Genomic DNA, 23,330 nt, shown 5'->3' on the forward strand with positions numbered 1-23,330 from the left:
CATACCTCAATAAAGTTGCTAAAAAAAGTCAATGGAGGCTGGGCACGGTGGCTCATGCCTGTAATCTCAGCTCTCTGGGAGGCCAAGGCAGGAGGATTGCTTGAGATCAGGAGTTCAAGACCAGCCTGAGCTAGAGCGAGACCCCATCTCTACAAAAAATAGAAAATTAGCCAGATGCAGTGGCACATGCCTGTAGTCCCAGCTACTGTGGGGGCTGAGACAGGAGGATCGCTTGAGCCCAGGGGTTTGAGATCAGCCTGGGCAACGTAGTGAGACTCTGTCTCTAAAAAATAAAGATAAAAAAGTTAAAACTAAAATGAATTATCTTGGTGACAGAGCTTTTGGGGGCACCCCTTTATGTTTTTTCAAAAATTGAATAAATCCTATTTAGTAGGAATTTAGTTGAAATTTTTAGTTCTTTCTCATCCTTACTCTTTTTTAATTAAATGAAGATGCTGCACTAGATTCTTTCTAAAGCTGGTATTCCGTGGTTTGACCCTGTTTGCTTTATTTTTTAAATAAATAAAGTTTTTTAAATTTATAATCATTGACTATGTTGATTAAGACATACCCTCTACTCTCAACAAATAGTAACAGAGTCAACAAATACCTGTGAGTCCTAAATGCCAATGTGGTCTTATGTACTTTCAAGCTACGGGATGCCACTCAGGGAGCCAGTTTTCAACTCTGCTTTGGGAAGCCTCCCTCCCAAAGGGAAGACCCTTGAGATATATCTTTAAAGATGAATACTTGTCTATCCTACTCTCTCTTTAGCACCTAAAACTGGGTTTTGTATACAGTAGGCACTCAATAATTGACTAAATAAATACCATATCTGTAGAGGAACTATGCAGAAATGAAAAGTCTTGCTAAGGGTCTGAGGTAGACAAATGGCAAAAAAGGACCACAATTCTTTACCCTCCCTGATCCATACCCTTGGTGATGTGACCTCGTAGCTCCTCCCATCAAAAGATGAAGCCTATTTCCCGACTCATTTACCCTGGACTGTTCTTATGACTTCCTTTGGCCAATACAATGTGACAGGGGGCCAGTTCCAAGTCTGGGCCTTAAGAGATATTGTGAACTTCTACTTGTTTTCTGGAAACCCTGCCTTTGCCAGGGCTAGGCTGCTGAAAGATGAGAGAACATGTGGAGCAGAGCTGAGCTGTCTCAGTTGAAAATATTCCGATTCAGCTGGCTCCCAGAGCATCCGCTAGCTGACTGTAGATGCATGAGCAGCAGAACCGCCCAGCTGAGCCCAGCTTGAATTGCCAATTCTCAGGAGAGCTAAAGAAACAGCTTGTTTGAAGCCACTGTGCTTTGGGGTGGTTCGTTATGCAGCTCTAGCTAGTCTATGCAGGAACAAAGGCCAGAGTTTCGATACAGAGAAGTGAATCTGTGGGGGAGGGGTTCTGGGGAGGGACTGTTCCCTGTGAAACACTAGAAATAAACTGACCATAAACTCCACTTCTCAAGCCTCACCTGTGTGTCCAGTTAGAATGTGCATCACCTGCTGCTCTTCCATGTCCCACACAGCCACGATGCCATCCTGGGTGCCAACCACCAGCAGCGTCTCCTCCACACCCCACGCCATGGCAGTGATGCCTGCAGCCACGCAGAGACAACAGGAATGACCTCAGATCCCATGTCCAAGTGCTCAGCCACGGGCTTCTCTAATAAGTCCCCACTTCACAGATAAGAAAACTGAGGCATGGACAGATTCAGTCCCTTGCTCAAAGCCACACAGCTAGGATTTCAAAGTCAGTGCAGTCAGATGCCCAGATTCAAACTCTGGGCTGCCTGTGATATTTATGTTGCTCTTAGGTAGCAAAAAGGACTGAACCACAGCTCAGCCATAATTGTCTGTCTAGTCTAGCGGCTCTCACCCAGGGGTGATTCTGTCCCCCAGGGGACACACGTTGGTGCCTGCAGACATTTTGGGGTGCCACAGCTGGGGACGAGGGTGCCACTGGCATCTGGTGGGTGGAGGCCAAGGACGCTGCTCAACACCCCACAATGCACAGGACACCCCCACCACAGAGAAGGATCCAGCCCCAGACGTCAACAGTGCCGTGGTTGAGAAACCCTGTCCTAGGTGGATACGACCCCAAAATAGAAATATAGGCCAGGCACAGTGGCTCACGCCCATAATCCTGGCACTTTGGGAGGATCGCTTGAGCACAGGAGTTCAAGACCAGCCTGGGCAACACAGTGAGACCCTGTCTCTCTGTCTCTAAAAAAAAAAGCAGGGGTGGATTATATTGGTGGAGAATGAGGACCCTGCTTCTGACTTCTCTTTGAATTTGACTTGTGTGAAAAAATAAAGGTCATAAGGAAAAATGATTTGCCAACAGTTTGGGCAAACACAGCCCAAGGCTCTCTGCTGGGTGGATTTTGGTTAAAACATCACTGGAGAGAGAAAGAGGAGTCACATTATATTAGAGAAAACATCAGTTCAGATGTTAAGAAACCAGACTTTCTGACTGTCACTGAGTAAGCACAGGAAGTCCTTTTCCTTCTCTGTGCCTCAGTATCCCCATATGTTAAATGGTGCAGGGAGTGTTAAATCAGAGCCAGCGCAGCTCTGAGCATCCAGGGTTTTGTTCCCACCTCACTGAGACGGAGAATGATGAGATGAGATTTGTTTTCTTTTCTTGTTTTTCTGTTTCTTTTTCTCTTGTCACATTCACTGTATGACCTTGGAAATAACTTAAACTGTTCCTTTTTAAAAATGAGCAAACTGAAGCCCAGAGCAGGTAGGAACTTTATTAACTTCAATGTGACTGGAGGATGTATGGTGGGGCACAGGGAGTCTGAAGCGCAAAATATTTCCCTGCCGTGAAGATGACAAAATCATCACTCCAAGCTGTAGCTTCCTAGGCCTGTGCCGTGGCAGACATCACTAATCAATCACAGTACTATATGTGATTTGAGGCCCCATAACCATTCTATTGCCATGGCAGACATCACTGATCAATCACAGCACTCTAAGTGATTTGTGCCCCCAGGGCCATTCTATCATTCGAACTTTAGTAATAAAACCCCAAAGCCCAAAGGTTTCAGCTGAGTACATGGTTATCCACATAAAGACTGGATCTCCAAGGCTCCCTTATAGTTGACGATATCCACATTCTAGCCAATGAGACAGGAGCAGAAACGATCAGCTCTACTTCTAGGTCATGCATTCAAAAGGGAGGAGCCTGCCATCCACTCCTCCTTCCCACTTCCTGCTTGCTGGAATGCCATCGTGATGGTAAGAGCTAGCGCAGCCACCTTGGGCCAATGAGAACAGCTCCACACTGAAAATGTCAGAGCAACCAAACTGAAGGAATATGAGTCCCAGACACCGTACGGACTCCATTTTACACCTGTTTTTGCTTGAATTTTTACATAAGAGTGAAATAAACTCCTATTTATGCTACTGCTATTTCAGCCTTTGTTACACATCTGAACCTATATCCTAACAAACACACACTCTTTCCCACTAAACCAGCTACCATCTCAGAATCCTTCTCAACACAGCACTCTAGGGGCTGCCCCTATGTCACGTTCTCCATGCATTGTACTTAGCATCTCTCAGAATTTCTATTTTGGAACTAATGTGCCTAGGGAGTGCAGCTTTGGCTACCAGGTCACGTGGTACAGAAAGAGCCTGCATAGTAATGACTCTGACATGTGAACCCCAAGCTAATTGTATTCAGTGGTCTCACAATTAATGTGAGAGACCGTGGATGGGCAGATAAAGGGATGGGCGAATGGAGGTGGAGAGACAGGTGGCTGGTGAGATGAGTGGGTGGGTGAATGGACAGGTTGGTAGGCAGGTAGATGGATGAGTCAGTTTCTAGATGGCAGGCAAGCTGATGAACGGCCGAGTGCATGGATGGGTGGAGGGGTAAGTGAGTGGATGGAAGATGGCTGGATGAGGACAATGGAAGGGGAAGTGGGCAGAGGGGTACATATATGAGAGGCTATATGAGTAGAAAGATGAATAGAAGCATAGATAACTAATGGGTGGACAGATGAATGGAAGGAAGGAGGGAAGAAAGGAAGGAGGGAAGGTAGGTTGGTTGAGGGATGAATGAATGGATGAATGGATGGATGGGACGGTGGGTGGGTAAGTGGATGGATGGATGGATGGAAGGGTGGGTGGGTAGTTGGATGGATGAATGTATGGGGTCAATGAAAGAAAAAAATGGATAACAAATGGGAGGCAAAAACTAAGTCTTCTCTCCCTGACATCCCGGGGCCCCAGGAGCAGTTTCAGTTCCATCAGCCCCTCAGGGGCCAGCCGGGCGTCAAGTGCTAACTTCCGCACTTCCTAACATGAGCCTTTCGGCTGCAGAGACTACCTGCAAGGTGGGCGCTAAGCTCCTGGCGATGGGAAGGTAGGAGGCATCCTCCAGCTGCAGGCTCGTTAGCAGTATTTACACCAGTCATCTAAAGTCCCTGGGGCGCAGAGAGAGCCGATTCTGCATGAGACGGCAGGGGCAGGCCCCGATGGCACCCTTGGGGCCTTCCCACTGGCAGAGGGGAGCCCCAGAGAGCAGCCCCCCAACCCCTGCCAGCCACTGCCTCCACGCAAGCAGGGGCCTGGCAGGACTTTTGCTGTGCTGGGGAGACTCACCTTTGTGACATCCAGTCAGAGTCGTCCGGAGGGGTCCTCCCGGGGGCTGGAGGAATCCTCCAAGGGGCACCAGCACAGGGTGTGGGCGCACCCGGAACCAGCTCTGGGCCTGCTGGCACAGCGGCCCCACCAGCGCTTCATGTGAGGGGGCGAAGAAATAGAGTCTGGCCAGGAGTTCCGTGTACAGCAGGCTCCGCTCTGCAACAAAGGGGACGTCAGTTAAGTCACCTGGGTTGAGTCCCCACGCTCTGCAGGGGCTTCCGGACAGAAGAGAAGACCCAACACCTTGGGTGCTGGCCCCTGCCATCCTCTCCTGCCTCCTCTGCCATTCAGACACCCTCACCCCTACTTCAAGCACCCGGCGGTTTCCAGCCTCAGGGCCTTTGCACCTGCTGTTCCCTCTGCCTGGAACACTTTCCCATCGTCCCCCTTTCTCATAGCAACTGTTGACTAAGGAGGGGGGGAAATCAAGCTTTTAAAGAGTTCCAGTTAGTTTTACTCAGAAGTCTTACTGAGGACTACAAACCGAGACCTGTAGCCCGGGAGCAGCCGTTCAGATGGGTTCAATCACACGGCCCCGGGATAGTGTTTCAGCCCAGGTGGTGGAGGTTTAGGACGTGCAAAATCTCATCAGACTTCCTCAGAAGTTACATTCCAGCAGCAGCACATCAGGGTTTGGATACAAGAGTGCACCTGATTTTAGATCACAGAAGCATATTCATTAACCCCGTCAGATGCTATTTTTTGTGTAGAAAAAAGCCAAGGCCACATTCATTCATCTTTTAAGGAATAGAGTGACTCAGGCAAGAGACATGGGGGCCCCCTGCTCTATTGTAGTGTCTTCAAAGCATTTTTTCAGAGAGCTGCATGTCCTCACAGAGTCAGGAACTTCGTGAAATTATGCCGGCAAGCGGCCATGAGCACACATGGTCTCTGACATTTGCTACTTTGTGTCGCACAACCAACCCCTCGTCCTCAGCTTACCCCAAAGGTCGCTTCTGCAAGAAGCACTCTGCAGCCCAACCTCCTATCCCACCTCGCCCCCAGCTCAGGTTGTATCACAGTTGCGATTTCACATTTTTTTGTGTGTGTTTTTACATTTCATCTCATTTCATTTCATTTTGTTTCATTTCCTTTCAGTTTTGGAGACAGACTCTCGCTCTGTCGCCCAGGCTGGAATGCAATGGTACAATCAGAGCTCACTGCAGCCTCTAACTCCTGGGCTCAAGTGATCCTCCCACCTCAGCCTCCCAAGCAGCTGGGACTACAGGTGTGCACCACCACATCACGCCCGGCTAATAAGGTCTTTAATTAATCTTTAATTTAATCACATCTTTTGCCATGCAAGGTAATAATCACAGGTTGCAGGAATGGGGAAGTAATACGGCCAGCCCTGTGAGATACAGTCTGTATCTGTAAGTTCTGCATCCGTGGATTTAACCAACCATGGACCAAAATAATTTTTTTAAAAAATTTGAATTTTGACAATGAAATGTTAAAGAATTTTTTTAACATGTAAAAAAAAAATTGCACTTGTACTGAACATGTACAGACTTTTGTCAGGATTCCCTAAACAAATAGTATCACAACCATATACATAGTGTTTATATTGTATTAAGCAGTTAAAATAATCTAGAGAGATTTAAAGTGTGCAGGAGGATGTGTGTAGGTTATATGCAAATACTACATTATTTATATCAGAGACTTGGGTGTCCACGGATTTTAGTATCTACAGGAGACCTAGAACTCATCCCCCACGGATACCAAGGTAGGGCTATGTACCTTTTAGGGGAGCAGTTTTCTGCTTACTACACAGAGATACCACAATTATTATTCCAAGTTTATAAAGGGGAAAATTGAGGCACAGAGGTTAAGGAACTTGCACAAGTTCACAGAGCCAGTAAGAAGAGGGGCTCTGGTCCAAAATGATTCTGGCAGGGCACAGTGGCTCACACCTGTAATCCCAGCACTCTGGGAGGCCAAGGCGGGAGGATTGCTTGAGGCCAGCAGTTCAAGACCAGCCTGAGCAGGAGTCAGACCCCGTCTCTACTAAGAGCAGAAAAATTAGTAGGGTATCTTGGCAGGCACCTGTAGTGCCAGCTACTCAGGAGGCTGAGGCAGGAGGATAGCTTGAGCCCAAGAGTTTGAGGCTATAGTGAGTTATGATGACACCACTGCAGTCTACCCAGGGTGACAGAGTAAGACTCTGTCTCAAAAAAAAACAAAAAACAAAAAACAAAAAAACCCAAAAAAACCAAAAAAACAACACACAGTTTGATTCCAACACTGAGTAATGAAGACCAGAGACGGTGAAGGTAGCTTGCTCATTCTGACCCTGTCGTTGGGACTTCCCAACTGTGGGGCCTGGGGCGATGGTGGAATGCCCTTTGGCCTTGGCTCGCTGGTGGGTTAAACGTGGCAGAACCGGAAGGAACCAGGGCCAAACGGTCCACTTGCCACAGGTACCAGAGGTGGCTCCAAAAAACTCAGCCATTGAAATAAGTACTATTTTAACACACTATTTTTTTTAAAACTCGAAAATTAATGTTCCCCAAATCCATGATGGACCAAATATCATCCTTTTCAATGAAAACATCATCAGAGGAGGGCATATTTCAGAACTTCTGTACCTTCCACTCAATTTTGCTGTGAACCTAAAACTGGTCTAAAATATAAAGCCTATTATACTGAAGCCAGGCACAGTGGCACCTGTAGTCCCAGCTACTCGGGAGGCTGAGGTGAAAGGATCGCTTGAGCCCAGGAATTGGAGGCTGCAGTGAGCTATGATGGTGCTACTGCACTCCAGCCTGGGCAACATAGCAAGACCCTATTCTTAAAAATAATTTTTTAAAAAGTCTGTTTGAGAAAAACACACAGGATCAGAAATAGCACCATGTCCAGTTACATTGGAGCTTGAGGCAAAAGGAGTCACGAGGAATACTGATTGTGTTGGCTCACTTAGGATGTTGGATGTCCCCCTTTTCTGAGCTTACTGAATGTAACGTACTGAGGGCGCCCTCTGGTGGTGATATTTGTTTCTGCACCTTCTCCTTGTGCTGGAGGAGCCACAGGTTGTCAATCAAGGGGTTTTTGCAAAGAACATGCTGAGATTTGGGCTTTCACATCTTCCCTGAAACTGCGCAGTCATGCCCAAGGCCGTTTTCCTGGGAAGTCAGAGCCAGTGCAAACCTTAACTGTCCTTGGGTCTCCATAGACATAACTGATTGCAGCGTCTTCCAAGTGGGGGAGATCTGATACACACTTTAGTTCAATCCCACATTTTGCAGATTACAAAGACGGGGGTTCAGTGCAGAAAAATCTCATCCTAGGCCATTCACATCAACGACATTGATGTCATGTGAGAGTAACAGGACCCTCTATGGCACCACGGGGACACGCTCTGCGTGAATTGACTCAAATATCCTTCCCAACAGCCCTAAGTGGGATAGTCACATGCCCATTTTGCAGATGAGGAAACTGAGGACCGTGGGACAGAGGAAGGTATAGTAAGGGTCTGGCAACATCATGGTGCCTGTAAGTGACAGAACCAAGATTTGAATCAACACAATGGGTTCAAAATCTGTGTTCATGGCCAAGCTTGGTGGCTCACACCTGCAATCCTAGCACTCTGGGAGGCTGAGGCAGGAGGATCGCTTGAGGTCAGGAGTTCGAGGCCAGCCTGAGCAAAAGTGAGACCCCGTTTGTACTAAAAAAATAGAAAGAAATTAGCTGGGCAACTAAAAATATATAGAAAAAATTAACCAGGCATGGTGGCGCATGCCTGTAGTCCCAGCTACTTAGGAGACTGAGGCAGGAGGATCACTTGAGACCAGCAGTTTGAGACCAGCCTGAGCAACAGCGAGACCCCGTCTCTACTAAAACTAGAAAAATTAGCCGGGCATGGTGGCGCATGCCTGTAGTCCCGGCTACTCAGGAGGCTGAGGCAGGAGGATCGCTTGAGCCCAGGAGTTTGAGGTTGCTGTGAGCTGTGATGACACCACTGCACTCTAGCCTGGGCAACAGAATGAGACTCTGTCTCAAAAACAAAAGTTCCTACAGCCATGTGTTTGCAATGGACCGAATGGCAGGAAATATCAACTTTCAACCCTAAATTCTGCTGTCATTATTATTATATTTTGAATTTCATCAATACAAATACGTGGGAACTTTGTTATCTCTCGTTACATAAGTACCTACACAATTTCCTCGATTCTGCTTGAGATATTTCCTGTCTGGCCTTTCTAGGGAAAGGTGCCGGCCCAGGGTGAGAGAGGGCGCTGCTCTCCCAGGTTCAGTTCAGAATTCTAGAAGTGCCAGAAGAAAACCTACCGGTTTCACCGGGAAAGGCGAGAGGTTTAATGAAAATCCAGCTCGCGGCTCAGGCAGCAGAGTGGGTTTCCAGAGGTCGGTGCAGGGCAGCCCCGCCCCCTGGCCAGGCCGTGCAGACTCACCCATGCCTCGGAGTCCCACGGCCGGGCGGCAGAGCTGGAGGGCTTCACGGACCAGGCTGACTCAGGACAGTCCAGGTAAGGGGCACACAGGTCGAAATCATCCAGCAGGTCCTCAATGTCCCCGGAGATGTCCCAGCAAGAAATCCAGCTCATGCTGCCTGTGGAGGAAAAGCGGGGAGGATGCGGGAAGGACACACGCACCTCCAGTTCATCCTGGGGGCAGAGAATCACCTCCCCAATTCATCCAGGGTCAAGCTCCGCAGTACTGACGTTGGGGCTGGATGATTCTCTGGGATGTGTGTGTGCGGGGGCTGAACTGTGCATCGTGGGATGCAGAGCAGCAAGGCTGGGATCCACCCACAAGGAGCCAGTAGCACCCCTGCCCCCGAGGGTGACAGTCAAACATGTCTGCAGACATTGCAGGTGTCCCTGGGGAGCAAAGTCTCCCTTGGTTGAGAATCACAGGGACAGATTAGTGGGTGGATGGATGGATGGATGGATAGGAAGATGGATGGATGGATAGATGGATAGGAAGATGGATGGATGGATAGGAAGATGGGTGGGTGGGTGGATGGATGGATGGATGGATAGGAAGATGGATGGATGGATGGATGGATAGGAAGATGGATGGATGGATGGATGGATGGATAGGAAGATGGATGGATGGATGGATGGATGGATAGGAAGATGGATGGATGGATGGATGGATAGGAAGATGGATGGATGGATAGATGGATAGGAAGATGGATGGATGGATAGGAAGATGGGTGGGTGGATGGATGGATGGATGGATAGGAAGATGGGTGGGTGGATGGATGGATGGATGGATAGGAAGATGGATGGATGGATGGATGGATGGATAGGAAGATGGATGGATGGATGGATGGATGGATAGGAAGATGGATGGATGGATGGATGGATAGGAAGATGGATGGATGGATAGGAAGATGGATGGATGGATGGATGGATAGGAAGATGGATGGATGGATGGATGGATGGATGGATAGGAAGATGGGTGGATGGATGGATGGATGGATAGGAAGATGGATGGATGGATGGATGGATAGGAAGATGGATGGATGGATAGATGGATAGGAAGATGGATGGATGGATAGGAAGATGGGTGGGTGGATGGATGGATGGATGGATAGGAAGATGGGTGGGTGGATGGATGGATGGATGGATAGGAAGATGGGTGGGTGGATGGATGGATGGATGGATAGGAAGATGGATGGATGGATAGATAGGAAGATGGGTGGGTGGATGGATAGGAAGATGGATGGATGGATAGATAGGAAGATGGGTGGGTGGGTGGATGGATGGATGGATGGACAAATAGGAAGATAGATGGATGGATGGATGGATAGAAAGATGATGGATGGATGAACAGATAGGAAGATGGGTGGATGGATGGATGGATGGATGGGAAGATAGATGGATGGATGGATAGATAGGAAGATGGGTGGATGGATGGATGGATGGGAAGATGGATACGTGGATAGATGGATAGGAAGATGGATGGATGGATGGATGGATGGATAGGAAGATAGATGGATGGATGGATAGGAAGATGGGTAGATGGATGGATGGATGGATGGATGGGAAGATAGATGGATGGATGGATAGATAGGAAGAAGGATGGATGGATAAGTAGGAAGATGGATGGATGGATAGGAAGATGGATGGGTGGATAGATGGATAGGAAGATGGTGGGTGGATGGATGGATGGATGGACAAATAGGAAGATAGATGGGTGGATGGATGGATAGGAAGATGGTGGGTGGATGAACAGATAGGAAGATGGACGAGTGGATAGACAGATGTACGGAAGGACAGATGGATGGGCAGACAGACAGACAGACAGGGTCTCTCGCGCTGAGGCAGGGTTTCTCACCCTCTGCACTCTCAACATCTGGGGCCAGATCATTCTCTGCGGTGGGGTGTCCTGTGCGCTGTGGGATGTTGAGCAGCATCCCTGGCCTCCACTCATTAGATTCCAGGAGCCCCTCTCCCCCAGTCGTGACAAGCAAAACCATCTGCAGACACTGTCAAGTGTCCCCAGGTGCAGAATGGTCCCTTGCGAGAACCTCTGCCTTAAGAGGAGCCCAGGATGTCCACGTTTGCCCTGCGCCTCCCTGGGCCTCCCGTGTGGCCCGATGGCCTCTGAGATGGGGCAGCCCTTACCCAGCACCTCCTGCTTCAGCTCCTCCCAGCGGCCCGAGTGGAGCAGGTGATAGGGCAACTCCTCCAGCTTCCGCACGTTCGCAACCGTGTCCGAGAACCACAGGGGCTGCGGGGCCACCTGGCAGGGGAGAGGGGAGGCTGCAGCTTGGACACAAACATGGGCCAGGCCCGACAGTGCTGGAGGGCACGGTGACACAATGGCAGACCAATATACCCTTCATCTCCCATGGCCAGGGCCGGGGTAGGGGAGGGGATTTGGGGAGAGGAGAATCCAAGGGGGTGGTGTGTGACACTTCCTGGGGAAATAGGGAAGGTTTCCCGAAGGTGGGGGCATTGGAGCTGGGCCTCCGAGGACAAGTAGGAGTCTGTCTGGCAAATGTGTCAGAAAACAATGCATTCCAGGGCAAAGGAACAGAATGCCAGGACTGAATTATTAATGTAGAAGGGAGGGTAGAGGATCACAGCAGGGAATGAGATTGGGGAGGCTGTAGGCAGCAGGTCATGAAGGTGAACATCAGGCTGGAGGTCTAGTTCAAGACAGAGAGCAGTGGGGAGGTATGGAAGGTGTTAGAGGAGAAGCATGACCAGGTTGGATTGTCAGAGCATTCCTTGGGAGGATGAACTGGTACAAGAGGTCCCGAAACTGAGAGACCAGAAAGGGGGTCAGACTATGTACTTGGAAAGACAGGATGAGGCTGAAACCACAGGGGCTCTGGGCACACGGAAGAGGGTCTCTGAGTCACTGGAGAGAGGAAAGTTCAGCATCAGAAAAGAATCAGGGTCTGGCCCTGCCTCCGGCCTCCCCAGTCCAGCAGGGGAGACAAAGACAAAGAAAAAATTGAGGTCTAACCAAAGAATTCAATGTGTAATTTCCTAGTTGTGATCACTGTATATGGTTATATAAGATTTTGATATCTAGGGGAAGGGTCCATGGGAACTCTCTGTACTATTTTTGCAACTATTCGGTGAATCTAAAATTATTTGGAAATTAAAAGTGTTTTAGGATCTCACTGTCACCCAGGCTGGAGTGCAGTGGTGCAATCACAGCTCACTGCAACCTCGAACTCCTGGGTTCAAGCAATTCTCCTGCCTCAGCCTCCCCAGTAGCTGGGACTACAGGCACATGCCAGCTAATTTTTGTATTTTTTTGTACAAATGGGGTCTTGCTATGTTGCCCAGGCTGTCTCCAACTCCTGGACTCAAGGGATCCTCCCGCCTTGGCCTCCCAAAATGCAAGGATTACAGGTTTGAACCACCCACTGTGCCTGGCCCACGGAGTGTCTTTAAACAGGATGAACCATTGAAGTTTCTGTACCAGGACTGGAGTGGCCTTCCTAATACCTGGGAGCATTGGACTGGAAAAACTGCAGGATTTGCTGGAAATTTCATCAGGGGTGTGGAACAATCAAATGGAGTTTATTTCAGAGCAGGGAAGAAGGGGAGGCTGTTTTCTGTTTGCAACACGCAGGGCCCGGCTCATTGACAAGCCCTGGCACTCTTGCTCAAGGACTACCGGTGGAGTGTGGTCTCTGTAAGAGGCATGGTGCTGCCTGACCCCTGGGGGACAGGGAGCTAGGCACCTATTGTAGCCCATTAGGGCTGCTATGATAAAAATACTGTCGATTGGGTGGCTTGACTAACGAACATCTATTTCTCACAGTTCTGGAGGCTGGAAGTCCAAGGTCAAGGTGCTGGCGGATTTGAGGTCTGGTCAGGGCCCATTTCATGGTTCGTAGATGGCGCCTTCTTCTGTGTCCTCGTGGTGGAAAGAGCAAGGGAGTTCTCTGGGGTTCCTTTTATAAGGGCACGAATCCCATTCATGAGGGGTCCACCCTCATGACATAATCACCCTCCAAAGGCTCCCACCTCCTAATATCATCTCCTTGGGGGCGAGGATTTCGGCATAGGAATTTCAGGGGACACAAACACTCAGAGCACTGCAGACTCCCTGGAGCTTGTCTTCTAGTGCAGGGAGCCAGGCAGGAAAGAAACACAAAAGCACTGAGTAGCACCAAGTGCAGGAAGATGATCAATGAAGTACCGTGAAAGAGAGGGACAAGGTGAGGGGTGGAGGAGGGATATGGCTCTCGGAGCAGGTAGGCCTCTCTGGGAAGGCGCCATGTGAGCTGGGATTAGGTGGGTGGGAGGGAACCAGCAGGGGAAGATTTAGGGGTAGGTACTCCAGGCAGGGGGTGGCCAGGTCTGGCAGGCCGTGGTAAGGAGGGTGGATACTTTCTAAAAGCAGTGGGCACTGGGCTCAGCGGCTCATGCTTGTAATCCCAGCACTTAGGAGGCCAAGGCAGGAGGATTGCTTGAGGCCAGGAGTTCAAGACCAACCTGGGCAACATAGTGAGACCCCATCTCTACAAAAACTAAAAAATAGAAAAATTAGCCGGGCATGGTGGTGTGCACCTGTAGTCCCAGCTACTCAGGAGGCCGAGGCAGGAGGATCACTCCAGCCCAGGAGTTGGAGGCTGCAGTGAGCTGTGATGATGCCACTGCACTCCAGTCTGGGGACAGAGCAATCCTGTCTCAAAAAAACAAAGTGGGGGGGGGGGTGTAGAAATAGATAATTAGAGGTGACAGACAGACAGACAGACAGGATCTCCCTGGCAGGGTTTCTCGCCCTGTGCACTACCTACACCAGGGTCTGGGCCGTTCTCTGTGGTGGGGCTGTCCTGTAGGGTGTGGAGTGGCTTCCCTGACCTCCACCCACCAGAGACTCCGGGAGCACCCACCCCCTCAATTGTGACTCCCCAAATGTCTCCAGACCCTGTCAAGCGTTCCTTGGGTGGCAGAGTCATCCAGAGGTGAGGACTCTGACCTGCAAGGAACTAAGATCCTCCCCAAGAGTGAGTCTCTCAATCATCCCAGCACACTGACTTCACATGGAAACGTAACATGCTTCATGGCACCAGACGTACCGACATCATCCTCCTTACTGTCGCCTTCGTAAACCACCACCCCTGCCAGCACCCCAGGGTGGAGGTCCTACACCCTGTGAGCCCCCTGGCTTTGCTGATTGCACCGGACACGGGGCCAAGTAGGCCAACTGGTTTCTGTCTCCTCAGATTTTCGAATTGGGACTCAAAGAACAAGCCAGTAAGAGGGTGCCTGGTACCCAAAACAGAAGCTCCTGACACCAACCGAAGCTCAAGGCAAGCCGAAGTTCCAGGGAGGCAAAAGGAAGAACCTAGAAGAGAAGCCAATGTTCAGAGAGGATCCCCGAGGGAGAGAGGATGGGAAAATGCCCTGATTCTCATGACTTTCTGGTTTCCATGACAACTCGCTTCCTCCAAGTAGACTTGACCAGAATGGCCTGATGGGGCCACCCCTCTATTCTGGAACATTCCCCAATCTGTCTTGGGGGTTTTTTTTTGGAGTTTTTGTTGTTGTTTTGGAGTCAGGTTCTCACTCTGTTGCCCAGGCTGGAGTGCAGTGGCGTGATCATATGTCACTGTAACCTTGAACTCCTGGGCTCAAGGTATCCCCCCAGCCTCAGCTTCTCAAGTAGCTGGGACTACAGACACGTGCCACCAGGCCCGGTTAATTTTTTTTTTTGTAGAAATGGGGTCTCACTATGTTGCCCAGAGTGGTCTTGAACTCCTGGCCTCAAGCGATCCTCCTGCCTCGGCCCCTCAAAGTGGTGGGATTATGGGTGCGAGCCTCAGCTCCCAGCTTGCCTTTGTACTCTTGTACAGTCCAGGCCAGTCATGAACTCTGGGGTGCGACATGAAATCTGGGGTGCACCCTTAGAGTCGGACACAAGGTGGCTCTGGACCTCCCCAACTCCCACTGGAGTAAGACCCTTAGTTCTCAACACCGGCATGAGCGGTTTCCGTTGAGAGGAAACAAACTGAAAGCTCCTCCTCACTGGGCTCTGCCCTCTAGGCAAGTATGTCGTAACAGACAGAAGTCTGAAATCGCACGGACCGAGAAAGAAAAAACCGCCCCCTCCCCAAACCAGAGAAGAGGCACAACTGTTAGTCTGTCACCCAGCACTTGGGGTGACGGGCTGCAGCGCCTTCTGTCGGCCCGTTGCGGCAAAGCAAAGCTTTGTGCCTTGGTGGCTCCGCTAATTGGCCTCCACCCAACCCTCCTGGGGAGGCAGCTTGGATGCTGGGGTGACTCTGATTAACACCCCCCTCTCTGTGACTCCCCGTCCACACCCAGCATTTCTGAGCAAAGGCTCTGGTCTGTCCTGTCCCTGGTTGATTGGCGTTCACAGCCCTGAGACTTTCATCGGGTTGAGCAACCGGGTAGGCAGTCTCTTCTTTCTTTTTTATGTAGGTACTTATTTTCCCAGCTTTATGAAGGTATAGCTGATGAATAAAAATTGTATCCGTGCAAGGTGTACAAAATGATGATGTGATACACGTATACATTGTGTAACGATGACCACAATCAAATTAGTCAACATGTCTGTTACCAGGCAGAGTCAAGATTGTGTGTGTGTGTGTGTGTGTGTGTGTGTGTGTGTGGTGAGGACACTTAAGATCTACTCCCTCTAGGCCAAGTGAGGTGCTCATGCCTGTAATCCCCAGCACTTTGGGAGACTGAGACAGGAGGGTTGTTTGAGGCCAGGAGTTCAAGTACAGTCTGGGCAACATAGCAAGACCCCGTCTCTACAAAAAAATAGCAAAAATTAGCCGGGCGTGGTGGCGCACGCCTGTAGTCCCAGCTACTCAGAGGCTGAGGCAGGAGGATCGCTTGAACAGGAGTTGCAGGTTGCCGTGGGCTATGGTGACACCACTGCGCTCCGTCTCTCTGGATGAGAGTGTATCAAAACAAACAAACAAACAGAAAGACTCAGAGACACTCAGGGAGGAGAAGGCTGTGTGAAGACAGAGGCAGAGATCGGAGTGGCGCATCTATAAGCCAAGAAATGCCCAGGGTGGCCGGGACCTAGAACCTAAGAGGAAGTCGCAGAATTCATCCTTCCCTAGAGGCTGTGGAGGATCGCGGCTCTGCAGAGACCTTGATTTCAGTCCTCTGGCCTCGAGGAGTACGAGAGAATAATCGTCTGTTGTTCTAAGCCCCCCAGTCGGTGATTTGTGACAGCAGGAAATGAATGCGTGAACTATATCTCAGTTTTTAAAAAGGGGGAAAAACAGAGTTAAAAAAAAAAAAAAACACAAAAAGCAGAAGACACGACGTAGCCCAGCACGTGGCCCATGAGGAGCTGCCCGTGTGTCTGCTCCAGGTGGGTGCAGAGCTGGTGTGTCGCTTCCTCGGCCGTGGTGGCTAAAGGGGCCGGCACGGAAAAGGAGGCCCATTTCCGGGCCTCCTCGAGGGCCAGCCTCAGCCGCCCCAGGTGCCCGCACTCCGGGAGGCTGGCCCAGAGCAGGGGTCCCTCTGCACAGGGGTCAGCATCCTTCTCGCAGCCACCAACAGGAGCTGGATCATCTCTTGCCCTGGGTTTCCCGAGAGGGGCTTCACCTCCCAGTAAGCCCGGGGTCTGTGAGCATCCGCTGCATGGTGTTCAAACCCCCTGCTCCCCCGAGCCAGCCGAGAGAATGAGGTGCACCCTCGGGGGGGGCATGTGAGAGGCAGCCAGGGGACCCTCCTAGGGCGGTTGGCCAAGTCCAGGTCGTCCATAGAATCCAGTAGGAGCACCAGGGACTCGAAGTTTCTGCAGGAGACCGTGTGGAGGAGGATGTGGAAAAACTGGAGCACCTTTGTGTGTGCATCCAGGACTTGGGCGGGGGGCAGGGGCAGCCCGCAGGCCAGGCACACCTGGAGGCAGATGCCCTTAAGAAGGCTGCGAGTCTCCAAGCTCATCTGTGAGGTCCCCAGCAGCCGCAGGACGGTCACCGTCTTGTGGCCGAGCAGCCCTGGCATCTGTCCGGCCAGCTTGCACAGCAAGGCTGTCTTTCCAACGCCCGGAGGACCTGAGAGCTCCAGGGGGGTGTGGGGCTTGCTGTCGTTCTGCCTGAGCCGCTGCCCGAGCTGGGCCAGGAGCTCCTGGCGTCCGCAGAAGGTCCGGGTGGCCTCCGCACTCTGCCAAAGGTGGGGGCGGATCTCCTGGTAGAGCCACCCCAACTCCTGCCCGGCCACCTCCAGCTCCAGCTTAGTTTGCATTTCCAGCAAGCTCTGAGGCTTGCTGGTCCAGGGACTGCACCGATTTGGCTGTTATCAATCAAAGAACCCTTGGGGCAGGCAACACAGAGACCCTGTGTGAGAAGCAGCGCCATCGTAGAACAATACTCTCATCCTCAAAAAGTGAAACACGGCGTTATACAGGACCAAGCAATTCTGCTTCTACTATCTGCCCCCAAAGAACTGAAAACAGAGACTGGAAGGAATGCTGGCATGCCCTTGCTCACAGCAGCGCTATGCACGGTAGCTAAAGGGAGGAAACAACCCAGGTACCCATCAGCAGATAAGAGGACAAACAGTATATGGTGGATCTGTGCAATGGCCTGTTATTCAGCCATGAAAGCGGGCAAGGTACTGACATGTGCTACAACGTGGATGGACCTCGACAACAGGCCACTGAGTGAGAGAAGCCAGGTGCAAAAGGTCACATATTGCACGATCCCAACGACATGAAATGTCCAGAACAGGCCAGCACGTAGAAGGAAACGGATTAGTGGCTGCCAGGGGCTGGCGGAGGCGAGTGGGGAGTGACTGCTGACGGGGACACGATCTCCTTTTGGGGGGATGGAAATGTTCTGAACCAGACAGAGGTGGTGGTCGCCCAGCACGGCAAATGTATTATACTGAATGCCACTGAATTGTATACAGCTGACCCTGAACAACACGGGTTTGAACTGTGTGGGTCCACTCACACTCAGATCTTCTTCCACCTCTGCCACCCCTGAGACAGCAAGACCAACCCCTGCTCTTCCCCCTCCTCCTCCTCAGCCTACTCAGCGTGAAGACAACGAGATGAAGACCTTCATGATGATCCAATAGGAAATATATTTTCTCTTCCTTAGGATTTGCTTAATAACATTCCTTTTCTCTCGCTTAGTTTATTGCAAGAATGCAGTATATAATACATATAACATACAAAATCTGTGTTCATCAAGTCTTCATGTTAACGGTAAGGCTTTCGGTCGACTGTAGGCTATTAGTAGTTAAGTAGTCAAAAGTTACATGTGAGTTTTCAACTGCACAGGGTGGGGGGAAGATGGGGGGTGGCTGGCACCCCTAACCTGCAAGTTGTTCAAGGGTCAACTGTACTTTAAAATGGTGAATTTCATGCTATGTGAATTTCACCTCAATTAAAAAAATGGAATGTTGTCAGTTTCAGGTGCCGCCCTCAGCCATTCATTCAACAGACTGTTTGTTGAGTTCCTACTTGTGCCTCTGCTCTCCACACTGGGGATCCAGCAGTGAGCACAGCACTCAGAGAGCCCTGTCGAGGTGGAGTGGACATTCCAGAATGAATGAATAAATGGACACAAAAACAGACAGACAACGAAGGAATGAAGTTGGGTCATTCGAAGCTGCAGAAAACCATTTCCAAAGCCACAGAGGCTGGAGAGAGAGTTTTTAATGAGCTTGGAGGCTGCATTCCTGGAGGGGTAGAAACCCACTCATGTCTTTCTGAGAGCAAGGGTTGGCACATTTTTCTGTAAAGTGCCAGAGAGTAAGCATCTGAGGCTTTACAGGCCAGATGGTGTCTGTCGCAGCTTCTCAGCTTTGCTGTTGTGGCATGAAAGCAAATGGACAACATGCAAACTAATGCACTGGAGTAGGTTCCAATAAAACTTTATTTACAAAAGCAAGCGGTGGGCCAGATTTGGCCCTCCAACCATACTTTGCTGACCCCTGTCCCAGAGCATGCAGCAGCTGCCCCAAGGACCCATATTTTCTAGAGTCACAGGTCTATATTGACTTCTGCTTGGAGGCTGTTGTTTTGAAATAGCAGCCAGATCTAAGGAGTTATTTTTGAAGCAGCTCTGGGCTCAGTGGAGGCTCCCAGATCTCTGTGGCTGAATGAGCCAGGCCCTTGGAGACAGGGCTCAACCTCCAAGCCACAGACAAGAGCCACTCAGAAGTCTTCCTTGGAGAGACCTCACACACACACCCCTGCCACTTGGCCCTGTGAATGAAGGTCAAAGATGAAGGCAACTAACAATTCCAAAATGGGATCCCTCTCAGACACATTTCAGCATGAACCAATCTAAGACCACCTGCAGGCTGGCTGTGTGGCCTTGAAGAAGTCACTGCACCTCTCTGATCCTCTGTGTTCTCCTCTGCAACATTGGTGTACTATTTCATCCTGACAGGGGGCTGTGGTGAGAACTTTCTATGGAATAGGCCTTGTACAAAGCTGAACCTATTGTGCAGAAGGAAAAAGGCCAGTCTCTAAAGGTCAGAGGTCATTCCAACTTCTGTAACATTGTTACAATAACAAAATTATAGAAATAGAGACAGACGGGTGGTTGCTAAGGGTGAGGGATTGGGCGGGGGGAGAGCGAGTGTGGCTATAAAAGGGGCAGCAGGAGGGACCTTTTCAACGAGGAACAGGCCTGTATCTTGACTGCGATGGTGTTTACTCGAAACTGCGTGCAATGAGATTGCATAGAACGAAATGCACACACATGCAAGAATGTGCCTGTAAAAGTGTTGCTCTTTCCAGATGATAACGATGTCCATTTCTTGGTTGTAATATTGTTCTCTAGTTTTGCAACTAAATGATGCTGGGGACACTGAAAGTCTAACTTCTCTTGAGTCTTCTTTCCTTGGCGTAAACCAGGGTGAAGATACATGGAATCCCTCCATACTATTTTTTTTGCAACTTCCTGTGAATCTCAAATTATTTGGAAATTAAAAGTTTAAAAGAAATAGCTGAGCAAGATGCCTGAAAATCATATGCTCTGAAGACACAGTCACTGACATGCCCCCGACCCCCCTGAACTCAGCTCTCGTTTTCTGCTAATTTCAAGGCGTTCCTATTCGTTCATTTGCATGGGACTTCTCAACGGGTGAGGCTGGACATCGTCTGATGAGGGCAAAAGAGGTCATGGCTTGGACAAGACCCTTTGCATCCTCACGTGACACCATGAGCTCTGACTTCTGACTAGTTCACTTTGCAGGTGACGAGACTGAGGCTCTCGCTCCATAGAGCTAGAAACGAGCAGGGCTGAGCTGCAAATCCCCGCCTGTCCCAAAGCACAGACCCCAGATGCCGATGATGACACCAATCGCAGACACCTCTATGAAAGCAATTAGCACGAGCTTCACGTCACAGAGCAAGCAATAATGACATGATAAGTCTGCAATGAACAGTAGCCATTAACATCATTCACATAAGCCATGTTTTCAAAATTAACGTGTCATATGCTAGCTTAACTAAGGGATCAAAGTTAACATCACCCGTGATGTCTCTCGGGTATCAGGTGTCCCTGGTATGATGAAATAAGGTCTTCCTCCCACAAACCTGTAACCCCAGTCTAATCACGAGAAAGCGTCAGACAAGCCCAGATTGAGGGACATTCCACAAAAGACCTGACCAGACCTCTTCAAAAGTGTCAAGGTCATCAAAAAACAAGGGAGACTGAGAAACTGTCACAGACAGAAACTGTCACAGAGGCGCCTAAGGGAATATAGTGGCTGAATGCAATGTGGGATCCGAAAACAGAAAGATTCATGGGGAAACTGATGAGGTCCCCATAGAGTCTGGAGTTGAGTTCATGGTAAGGTACCAACGTTAAGTACCAATGTTAATTTCTTAGCTTTGGCAAATGTACCCTGGCTGTGTTGCATGTTAACTTCATGGAAAGTTGAGTGAAGGGAGTGTGGGAGCTCTGTATTTTCTTTGTAGCTCTGTAACTTTGTAATTGTAATTTCTCTGTAAATGCAAAATTATCCCAAAACAAAAGGTTTATTTTTAAAATGGATGTGCCATTGGCAGAATGAATATATATGCATATAATAGTCAACATATTATTAATAAAATTAAAACACTCAGCCAGGTGCAGTGGCTCACACTTGTAATCCCAGCACTTTGGGAGGCTGAGGTGGGAGAATCACTTGAGGCCAGGAGTTCGAGACTAGCCTGGGCAACAGAGCAAGACCCCATCTCTAAAAAAAAAAAAAAAAAAAAGCTAGGTGTGGTGGTGCACACCTTTGGGACTCTAGCTACTCAGAAGGCTGAAGTGGGAGGATCCCTTGAGTCCAGGAGTTTGAAGCTACAGTGAGCTATGATGATGCCACTGCACTCCAGCCTGGGAGACAGAGCAAGACCCTATCTCTAAAAAAAAAAAAAAAAAAATTAAAACACTTTCATATAAATTTCTATGTTCAATATCTTTAAATAAATCAATATATTTTATGTTGATAATATAAATTCACATATTGAATATGTTGATGATACAAACTCATATATTTAACATTCTTGGTAATATAAATTTACATACTAATAATACACACAGAGACATTTTACTAACTCATAAGTAATAAGAAAGAATCTATTTCTTCCTGGCAGCAGGTAGTGGAGAAATGACTTGATCATGTTGCATTTTTAGGAAAAAAAAAAAAAATCTTTCTAGGGCCAGGCATAGAGGCTGACACCTGTAATCCCAGCACTTTGGGAGCCTGAGGCAGGAGGATCGCTGAGGCCGGGAGTTCAAGATTAGCCTGGGCAATGTATTGAGACTGTACCAGTAACAATCACTCCATCTTAAAACTAACTAGTAGCTCTTTCTTTCTCAATGACTAATTGTGTGCTTGCTCAAGAATTCCCAGGAATTGGCCTTGAACAGCTGACCAAAATCAAGACTGTGGGACTCTCCCCTGGTGGAAAATGCTGAGAAGCTAACCTTGAATTTGTTGCAGTCTGGCTGGTGTCAGCCGCACTGCCAGATGGCCCCTGCTCAAGATAACTGTGGGAACAAGATCTGCTGACCTGCATATAGGCAGCACCTGCGCGGAGCTCCCCGCAACTTCCTCCCACAGCTCCTTCCCCTTCAAAATCACTCGGTCAACCCAGGCAAGGTGGCTCACGCCTGTAATCCTAGCACTCTGGGAGGCCGAGGCGGGTGGATTGCTAGAGCTCAGGAGTTTGAGACCAGCCTCAGCAAGAGCGAGACCCTGTCTCTGCTAAAAATAGAAAAATTAGCCAGTTGTCATGGTACGTGCCTGTAGTCCCAGCTATTCAGGAGGCTGAGGCAGGAGGATCGCTTGAGCCCAGGAGTTCGAGGGTGCAGTGAGCTATGATCTTGCCACTGCACTCCAGCCCAGGTGACAGAGTGGGATTCTGTCTCTAAAAACCAAAACAGTAAATATTTTGAAAAATAAAATTCTTTCTAGTAGCCAGTGTGGAAGATAGAAGGGGCAGGGAGAGGCTAGAGGTGAGAGGCAGGGAGGAGACTGGTGCCCCGGGGGAGGTGACGTTCACAGAGAGTGTTCAAGTGGAGGGACTCCCTGACACAGGACCCTTGCAGGGAGGTGCGGCCACAGCCCGCGGGGAGCTGGGTGAGGAACTCAGACAGTCCCAGGTTTGAAGGTTGGGATCTTTACTCACCCCCTGGGCAAACGAGTCTCCTTCTTGTGCCTCAGTTTCCACATAAAAGCAGCAAGAGGGTAGGGCTGGCTCTCAGGCCAACATGGGGTAGACCCACACTTGCAGCTTGCCAGGTTTTGCTTTAATTTTTTTTTTTTTTTTAAGAGAAGGGGTCTCGCTCTGTGGCCCAGGCAGGAGTACAGTGTGGTTTTTAATTCTTCTTTTTTCTTTTTCTTTTTTTCTTTTTTTTTTTTCCAAGACAGGGTCTCACTCTGTCACCCAGGCTAGAGTGCAATGGCACAATCACAGGTCACTGCAGCCTCAAACTCCTGGGCTCAAGCGATCCTCCTGCCGTGGCCTCCCAGAGAGCTAGGATTACAGTTGCGCACCAGCACGCCCGGCAAGAATGTTGCATTTTTGGCAACAGCACAGGGATACTCTGAACATGTGGTCAGTTCCTCACGGACCGCCCCACCCCACCCCCGGAGAGTCCGCATAGCCTCACCTGACCCGTGGTCGGTGCCACCACTCCTGCGAGATGAGGCCGAGCCTCTGGGCCTCCTGGGCTCCGGAGTGTAGGACAGAGGTCAGGGTGGCCTCCCTGGCACCCGGC

The 23,330-nt window shown here is 49.7% G+C and overlaps 1 pseudogene; it reads right to left on the reverse strand.

Annotated features, from left to right (window-relative positions):
* The window catches only part of LOC138388242 (NACHT domain- and WD repeat-containing protein 1-like), a 30,654-nt pseudogene extending 13,314 nt beyond the window's left edge, over positions 1-17,340 (reverse strand).
* Between the last annotated feature and the right edge of the window lie 5,990 nt (positions 17,341-23,330).

The sequence above is a fragment of the Eulemur rufifrons genome, chromosome 2 (genome assembly GCF_041146395.1).
Source record: "Eulemur rufifrons isolate Redbay chromosome 2, OSU_ERuf_1, whole genome shotgun sequence".
NCBI lineage: Eukaryota > Metazoa > Chordata > Mammalia > Primates > Lemuridae > Eulemur > Eulemur rufifrons.